Raw genomic sequence first — 10,110 nt, 5'->3', positions numbered from 1 at the left:
ACATCTTGTTAACTCATCCAATCACCTTTTTAATCACTTGCCCATCCTTGTTGCAAGCCTTGGTCACACCCCAATAATCATCATTGGGATACATATTTCCCACTCCTTGTCTTTAGTTATATCATTCCCTTATCCACATCCCACATCACCCTTATCTTCTAATCCCAAGGTTTTTCCTCTACCTTCTCATCCCTAGCTTTTTATATGCTATCCTAATCTTTTATCCACTATCACCTCCTCTTGAGATTTTTATCCACTATCTTCCCATCCCAAGCTTTTCATCCCCTCTATCTCTTTCTACTGAGCTTTCCCTTTATCTCCTCATTCCGATCTTTTTATCCACTATCTTCTCATCTTTATCTTTCCTACTACTATGCTATCGTGTTGAGCTTTTTGTGCGGTAATCCCTTGTGCATACTTTGGTCTATCAGCTATATATTCCTTGCATGTTAGTCCTTCACTTGGTACCATTGTACATCTCTCATCTCTTCATGTCAATTCATGCTTGATCGCAAATTGTAGTTCTCTTGGTTAGGTGCTTTAGTGATTCCTCATACGAGATCCCTTGTCATCAAAATTTTGTCCTAAAAAGTTTTGATTATCTGACTCATTGTAGCCCTTGATATTACCTATAGATCCTTGTAGGATGCATCCTTCCTCTTGTCTAATCTTGGTTTGTCAATATCCAGTCCTACTAATCTCTTTGTGAAAGGTTAACTTTTTTATGAATTTACATTTTCCTTCAATTTATTTTCATTTTGGGATTTCAAGTTTGGTTCTTAAAGTATCTCTTCCAATTAATTTGAGTTGTTCCCTCCTCAAGGTTGCCATGATCTTTTATATCATGATGTGTTGTGAATGGGGCAATTTGAGAGCAAGGTTTTGATTAGGTCACTTTTGTCTTCTTTTTTGCTTGTGAGTCAGTTAGATATGACCCTTGCATAGTCCAAACATGTGATCACTTGTGGTTACATGGTGCACTTGGGAAATATCATTTTCTTGTGGGTTACCTAGTATCATTTTTACTCTGATTCGTTTAGGATTCATCTGTGATGCTGGGGCAATCCTTGTGGGTTTGTTTTGCGTCAGTCCCATGTAATATTGGTACAAAGGCCTTGATGTTCTTCGTAGCCTTGGCATATCTCCAATATTCATATATCAAAATAAGTGCTCAACTATATGGTGGTGCCCCCTTTGGAACACCCCCATGCTCAAGCTTCAATGGATTCCTTTGCACTTCCATCCTATCCAAGCATCCCATCCTATCCAAACATCACATCCTATCAAAACATCCCATCCAATCAATCCTACCATCATGATCCAACCAATTTATCAATCCCATAGTATCCAATCCTATATAATTCATAATCATCACTCCTGCATCAATCATAATCATAGCTCCTGCATCAATCATAATCTTAGTCATCACTTATCCTAGAATCATAATCTCCCCAACCCAATATCTTTCCCTAGTTCAATTTAGAATAACCAATCACCCTCCCCCCTCCCCTTATACCTAGTTTTCTTAACCATTGGTTATCCTTGTGCACAAGGTTTTCCTTTGTATCATTCTCCCCTAGTGAGATTATGAGCTTCCTTAAACCCCTTGTCTTGGTCAGTCTCAGCCCTCCTACTTGCCCTAGATTCTTGTACTTTTCAAGAAGCTTTTGGTCCTCACCTTTTCTCTTTGGCACCTTCTTGGGGGGCATCACCAAATCCATTCTCTCCTCTTCTACTCAAAACTGGGGCAACCATGTTGCTTCAAAAAATCTTCTTCACGTTGTTTATATTTGAACTTCTTTGAAATAGTGCTATTTTCAACATTATGTCAAAGAGGGGCAAAATGTAGACACCTAAATCTAATTACATCACTAGGTAATCGTATTTAGTCATCTCCTAGGACATTACTGATTAAATATTAATTAATTAATTAATTAATCATCATCCCCTAGTTAATTAATTAATTAAATTAGTTATAGTCCAATTGATAAAATCAAATGATAACCCAATATCAATTTATCAATTAAAACCCTATTCCTCTATTAAATTTAATAAATCATCAAATATATTTAATTTAATCCCATATCACTATTTTATTAAATAAATCATTTAATAAAATATCCAAATCCCTAAAACATCCCTAAGACCTACCTTTATCCCTAATCTAACCCATTCATCCATACTAATATCACTTAGCCACCTAACTAACCCATCCCATCAAAGCTAAGCCACTTGCCCCTAACCCACTTCCTAAGCTAAATCTAATCCCCCTCCTAGACATGTGCACAACTTTAAGCAAGGGTTAAGACTTGCTAACCCAAGCCAAAGTCAAGAAGTCTCCCTTATCCTCTTACATCCCCCTTATGGCGCTTACATGCCATTAATGGCTCTTACATTCCTCTTTATGTCTCTTACATCCCTCTTACATACTCAACCTCCCTCATTACTCCCTTTGACCAACCCTTATCTCATCCCCTCACACTCATCCTCCTTGCGACAAGTGTCACTCCCTTATTGGCCCCAAACAAGCACAATCCATGGGCTCCCCTTTGAATGTATCCTAGCCCTCCATAAGCTTTTCCCAATCCTTGCTTCTTGGCCATTCATCCCTTTGCCCCTTAGCCTATAAATGAAATCCTATCCCTCCACAAATATCATCCACATTTCATGCAAACTTATAATGCTCCACTAACTACTCCATCATAGCCATTTTACACTATCATAATGCTGAAATCCATCCATACCTCCATTATTCAAAACCCTCACCCATACACACACTTGATAATCCACCCATCCATTGAAAGCTTGAGCACACTGATAGCACACACCTCCATCCATCAGGGACATATCCACTTCATCATGGTTTATACCATAAGGAGCCTACCATTCTTGGTTTGCCTTCTTGCTTGGTGATGACCTTAGTCCTATCACAAGTGTTGGCTTATTTATATTGTTAATGCTTTCATTATTAGTTATTATTGAATTTACACTACTAGATTAGGTGATACAATCACTTCATTCCTTCTTATCTTGGTCTCAAATCTATATGTTAGGTGTTGTACTAAGTTGAAAAGATGAGTTTAGTCAATTAGATGTAAGTCTCAAAATGTCATTGATGATCACTTGTTGAAATTCAGTTACTATTCTATGCTAGCTATTTGCTACTAAGCTTCTTGCTCACTTTCTTGGCTCAAGTCACTAGTGTTGTAAATTCTTGAACACTCTTGACAAGCCATCTATTTTTCTTTGACAAGTGATTATTATTGATTGTAAAAGCTTCAAATCTAAAACACTTCTCTCATCCTATTAAGTAAGGACACGTCCTTACATGTTGGTCACAACTAGGTTCCAAGTTCATAATAGTAGTCGTCCCTCTTTCATTTTTGCACAATTGGAGACTCCACCTAGGCCCCCTCGTAGACAATCTTGTGTGGAAGATCCCGATTCTCATCGAATGCAAACAACCAATATCTAACACAATTCACTTTATAGCTTTCAAAAACCATTTGGTACACCCTTTGATATACCCATGGGTGAAAACATTTTGACCAACATGCATCTTAAAGAAATAAAACATCACTTAGAAGAGAAAACACATAAAAATGAAAGATTTATTGAAACTATCCATGCTAGAGACAGATTTGATTGACAAGTTGAGCCTAACACTCATACACACCATGAGGAAACTAGAAGAGGCTATTATAGCAATCTATTTGAACACATTCCCCTTAGTGGCAATGATGGAAATCACACACCTCCAAGGACTCCTAGAGTCAACATGGGAGCATGCCCATCACCATCCAAACAATCACAATCACATCAAGAAAGTGATGATGAGATCACGAGTGAAGATGACATATAATTTCAACAAGACAATCTTGCTCAAAAATTGATGCTTAAGGCTTTGGAGAAAAACAGGTACCAATATTTCTAGTATATGATGACAAAAGGATGGAAACTACGCCAGGATTTTGATGTACAACAGATAATTAAAAAATGAGAGCCCAGCGAGGCTAAAATCTTTAGAGAAGAAATGCAAGAATTGAGGAAACAATTTGCACAATTACAAAGAGCCACCTAAAACTTCATTTGTTGAATCAATATGTGCTCTCCCATTTGATAGGATTTTACGCATGCCTTTATTTCATAAGGATATAGAGGTTCCTAAGTATGACAAATACGATGGAAATGGTGACCCTCATGATCATGTGAGGCATTTTTATGCTATTAGCATGGATTTCATGCATGAAGACACATATCTTATGCAATTATTTCCTAGGAGTCTAAGAGAGTAAGCTATGGAGTGGTTCACAAAATTGACTACCCCTCTCAAAACATTTGACGAGCTTGCACAATGGTTTATCCAACAATACTCTTATAACATTCAACATCCAATAACTGCATTGGATTTGTATCAGATCAAATAAAATCAGGGAGAACTTTTTGCAACATAACTTCAAAGATGGAGATCCCTATACTCTAGGTACCCTCGACAAGTTCCTAAGGCTAAGAAAATTGACATATTTGTCAACACACTTGTACCAAAACTATAATTTGACTTAAGAACTTAGTTGTTTGCATCCTTCAACACAATGGTTGAGAGTACATATCATATTGAGGATGTTGCTATCAAGAAGGGTGACATTGTTGTGAACAAAGAAACAAATGGCAATGAAAATGTCAAGGAAAAAAACAAACTTTGGAACAAAAACAAATATTTTGTCAATGATGGAGTAGTGGATGCTCCTAAGACCAAGGAGTTTGCACTCAACCTTTTTAATGTTATTTATGCTGCAAAACAACAAGAGGGTTTGAGACCACAAACATCTAACAAGAAAAACAAGTTTACTAAGAAAAGACGTGTTTACACGCTAATGGTTGAACCTTACAACATGGTCTTGAAGACTTTAATTGCCAAAAAACTAGTCACGTTTCCAAACAACTCCCGCCCCTATGACCCACCCATCCTGTGACGTCCCCAATTATAGAATAGATTTTAATAGAAAATAAGAGTTAAATAATAACAATATGAGATTGATATAGATAGATAAATATATGATATTAAATCATTTAATACATATATTTTGATATATTTAAATATAATATATATAATGATAATATATATAATAGTCTATGAGATATATAATAATTATAACAAATAAAGATATTAATTATAAATAATATCAAATAACAATAATAATTTTATAATGTATATTATGAAATGAAAATATTCAAGGATAATATTATAATATAATTGTAATACAAATGTAGAAATAAATAATATATTACTTAAGAAAATATGAGACAAATATTTAGCAATCTAAGACAAATAAAATATATAAATGAAGGCTTAATAAGGGGACATTACAAGTGGTATCAGAGCATCGAATCTACCAATTGTGGGAGATATCTACAAAAGAATTGATCATTTTCAGAGTTGGTAAATATTTATCATGATTTTTTATGAGAGGCATGACGGAATAAATCACTAGAATTCATATAGCTAAAGAATATTGTGAAATAGCTAGGGCAAAGGCATGATAGTAAGGTTTTCGATGTCATTAGGGAATATCATTTCTAGAAAATATGAAATATGTGGAGAATAGAGAGGCAACATCATCGATATAGTTTTTATCACACTCCATTTCTTGGAAAGAACCAATTTTTCCTTTCTGCTACTTTTACTTCTTCCTTTCTTGCAATTTCTAAGCGAAATGATTGTGGAGCCTACTATTGAGTTTAAAATACATTGAACAAAGATTTCTCACAACCCAATTGTGGTAGCCTAAAATGCAAGTTAGATATTAAAGACCATAGCCAAATCAAAGTTGCGACATCCTTTGCTAGTTTTATAACATTGATGGGCATGGTTGGATTTATCTTTATTATCTTTACTCTATTATGGATTGCTTCATTATTGAAGCTATGGATGTCAATATAGTCTCTTTCCAAGGCCAAATCTCCATTCTTGTTTAATGGTGAGTTCTTATCAACTTTCTTTCACGTGATTATATTGCTCAATAACACACCCAATCTCATATTAATAGCAAATGACAAGGGACTGAAAAATAAAGTCAATGTGTTGCTACTCACTACCCATCCCGATAAGGAATCTACAAAATTACATCTTCCAAGGAGCTCTTTGTAGACTGAGATTCATCTTTTGCATCTTCGTCTTTGTCATTGTTTGCAAGAATTCAAGACATTGAAACCCTGCCTATGCCATTAGCTCCAAAATAAAACACATTTCCATTTTTTGGATTCAATCCAAATAGAAATCTTGCAAGCGCATAGAATAGAGAACTACGTGGCTTTCTTGAAGAGCTTTTCTTTGTAGTGTTCAAAAGTTTTCAATCATTTGGGTTTGTCAGTTCTGTACTAGACCTCAACCTTTCTTCTACGCATGATTATTATGCAACTTCACCAAATATTATTCAACTTCCCTATGTGGCTTGCTATAATTCCATAATATTTCTCTACTCACTTGATTGTATGACAAATTTTGAAATTTTGATTGTTGTAGTTTGCCAAGACAAGTGAAGCTTCGTGAATGCTATAGAAAATCACAATGATCTCACTTCCATAAGGCAAACCAAGCACTGTAGTCACATTTAGATTCCTGAGCACCCATTCAACTTTGGAAGCAAGAAAAATTCATCCAAACTGCATAAAAATTCTTTTGAATCTATTGCAGAAGACTCATTCACACAGTGATGAGTTCAAATGGAATGCTATCTTTTTATTTGACCCCATTAGCTGCCACAACAACCTAATCCAATAGTGATGTCTGCTTTATTGGTGACCCATTTTTTTGTCACTATCATCAAGACTTTGTTGACAAGAAATGTTTTGCAAGTAAGACATCTCATAAACTGACTAAAGCTTCACTCTTAGGCTTAGGTAAGACATTTAAAGAAGAATAAGATTACCTCCTAAGTAGACCACTTTGATGGATGTCAAGTGCTACCATCAAGTCTGAGAGGGCCAAAGTTTCACTCTTGGGCTTAGGTAGGATATCTAAGAAGAAAAATAATTTTCATTTAAGTAAATCACCTTGATGGATGCCAAAGTGTTTCCGTTAAGGCCAAGATGACCAAAGTTTTGCTCTTGGGCTTAGATTGGGAAAATAATGTTAAGATGGAAATATAAGTAGACCACCTTGATGGAATGGTAGAATATTTTCATCAAGGCCTGGAAGGCCAAAGTTTCACTCCTGAGCTTAGATTGGTCAAGTTAAGAAAAAAAATGACATCATGTCAACTTAATTCAGTTAAGAATATTCCAAGTAGACCACCGCATTAGATGACTAATGCCTTCCATTGAGGCCAAGGGGGTCAAAGTTTCTCTCTTGGGCTTGGTAGGATATTGGTTTAGAACTAATTTATAATGACTCAACTTTTCTTTGGAGCTATTATATACATGTACATGCTAATAATTGTTTGTGCTTGTAGGATCCATGATCAAGAAGCGTACTGGGGTAGTATATTTTATAAATAATTCCCTTTACTCTAATCCATTGTGAAAAATAAATTATAGAGAATCAATAAATAATGTATGATGTGTCTGCATCGTGTATGCTTTGTGTCTTCATTTGTCTACATCGTGTATGCTTCATGTCTTTATTTGTTTGCATCATGTATACTTCATGTCCTCATGCATTCCTGTGACTACCTTGTGTTGCTTTGTGTTTTCATTCGTTATAGATGTATATCTCAAAGATCTTTTAAGCCTTCATATACAAATAATTTTTGTATCTATAAAGGAGTTTGTTTATGAAATGATTTTGCTTGAGGACAAGAAAATTCGAGAGGGGAGGACTACGATGTCCCCAATTATAGAATAGATTTTAATAGAAAATAAGAGTTAAATAATAATAATATGAGATTAATATAGATAGATAAATATATGATATAAAATCATTTAATACACATATTTTGATATATTTAAATATAATATATATAATGATAATATGTAATAATCTATGAGATATATAATAATTATAGCAAATAAAGATATTAAATATAAATAATATCAAATAAAAATAATAATTTTATAATGTATATTATGAAATGAACATATTCAAGGATAATATTATAATATAATTGCAATACAAATATAGAAATAAATATTATATTACTTAAGAAAACATTAGAATTAAATATTATTATAAATAATATATAAAGCAAATATACTATGCAATAATATTAAAAATAATGATATTACTAATATAACTATAGTATATGTTATTATTAATATAATTATATAATCAATATAATATGATTATCATATTATGAAAAGACATGACTTTATAGAAGAAAACTATATATATATAATTCTCAAATTGAGAAAGAATCAGGGAGAAATATGGAAAATAAAAAGGAAGATATGAGGAATTAGTTAGCAATCAAGACAAATAATTATATAAATGAAGGCTCAATAAGGAGATATTACACATCCGACCTGATTGGTGGAGAGAGGACCATTTTTGCAACTATCATAGAAGAGGCCACAATACTGATCACTGTTTTAAACTCAAAGATGTAATTCAATATCTTATCAATGTTGGTAAAGTTTTCATAGATGGCCTTGTTAAAAACTCTGACCACAAAGCTTTTAAACAACCCTTGCTAGAATACGAGAAAGGTGAGTCCTCCAAGGCTCCTAAGTAAAATCATGATGCTAAGACTAATTATGCCTATGCTAACACAGTTAATGTTATCAAGATGATTGAAACTATAATCAACCCACCTATGATGTTGAGGATGAATAATCTAAGGTTTTCCTCAAAACATAAAATTCTCCCCAACAACAAAGGACTGCCCAACCTAAGGCAGTACTTTGAGTGGTTGAATCTTCCTCTTCACAGAGTAAGCCACTTAATGTTGTCACTAGGGGGCAATCTAAAGTCATCCTAAAAGTTGCTAATGATCCTAAGCACGCTTCATCCTCCAAACAAACAACTACCTCAAAGATCTCCAATTATGACCTTGTCAGCTAGCTGCAACTTACCTTGGCTCAAATATCCATTTTTGAGTTGTTAGAATTATCCCATTTGCATAAGGACATCCTTGAAAAAGCCTTGCATTATGCCAATGTCCCCATAGATATTGATGTAGAACGATTCCAAGCTATGGTAAACCATATCTCTTCACCTCACTACCTCACCTTTTCTAAAGAAGATGACATAGCTCTTAGCCATCCCCATAATCTCGCCCTCCATGTCAAAGTCAAATTTTTCATGCTCACATTTGTCGAGTCTTGATAGACAATGGTGTAGGGTTGAACATCATCTCATTCAATGTAATCCAACAATTTAGGCATGTCTAAATTTTCCATTAACCCTAGGTGCAAGATCACTATCAAAGCCTATGATGAGGTTGAAAGACCTTCTAAAGGTCTAATTGTGTTTCCAATTAGAGTTCATCTAATTGAGAAAGACATTATTTTCCACGTCCTAGACATACCACTTGCATACAATTTGTTGTTGGGATGGCCATGGACTCATGACATGCAAGTAGTACCTTCCATGTATCATCAATAAATCAAGTTCTCTTTCAATGGTATTGAGATAGTTGTCCTCAGAGACAACTCAATGTCTATCAATACGCTATCTCCTACAGAAACATTGGTTCCACATAATCGCTCTTCTCACAAGTTGACACCATCCTTTATAGAGTGTGAACAAAAATTGAAAATGATTAGCCTAGGCATGGGAAATATACTTCAAACTCTATTATTTATTTACCTTTTCCCCTTGGTATTTGGGAAACCTTCTGCCAAAAAGAAGTCTTTAGCTTTTGTGATGACTCTTTTTGGAACCGTTGTTCAATCCTCTATTCCTTTAGAAGCGGAAAAAGAAGAACAAGTAATCAAAAATTGGATATATAGGGAAGAGGAAGATGAGGAGGAAATCACAAACACTACTCTCATCTCTCCTAAGCACTACAACAAAGGATATGAAATTCTCACAAACATGGGCTATCAAGGCCACGAGTCCTTAACTAGTAACAAAAAAGCTCTCCTTAACTAGTAACAAAAAAGCTCTAGTAGAACCCTTAAGTCATTACCGAGGGTCATAACACTCAAGATACTATTGCCCTAGGTTTTGAG

Source organism: Cupressus sempervirens, chromosome 1 (assembly GCF_028749045.1).
Source record: "Cupressus sempervirens isolate cs-2001-9-10 chromosome 1, ASM2874904v1, whole genome shotgun sequence".
Taxonomy (NCBI): Eukaryota; Viridiplantae; Streptophyta; class Pinopsida; order Cupressales; family Cupressaceae; genus Cupressus; species Cupressus sempervirens.
Note: the sequence above shows the minus strand (reverse complement) of the source record.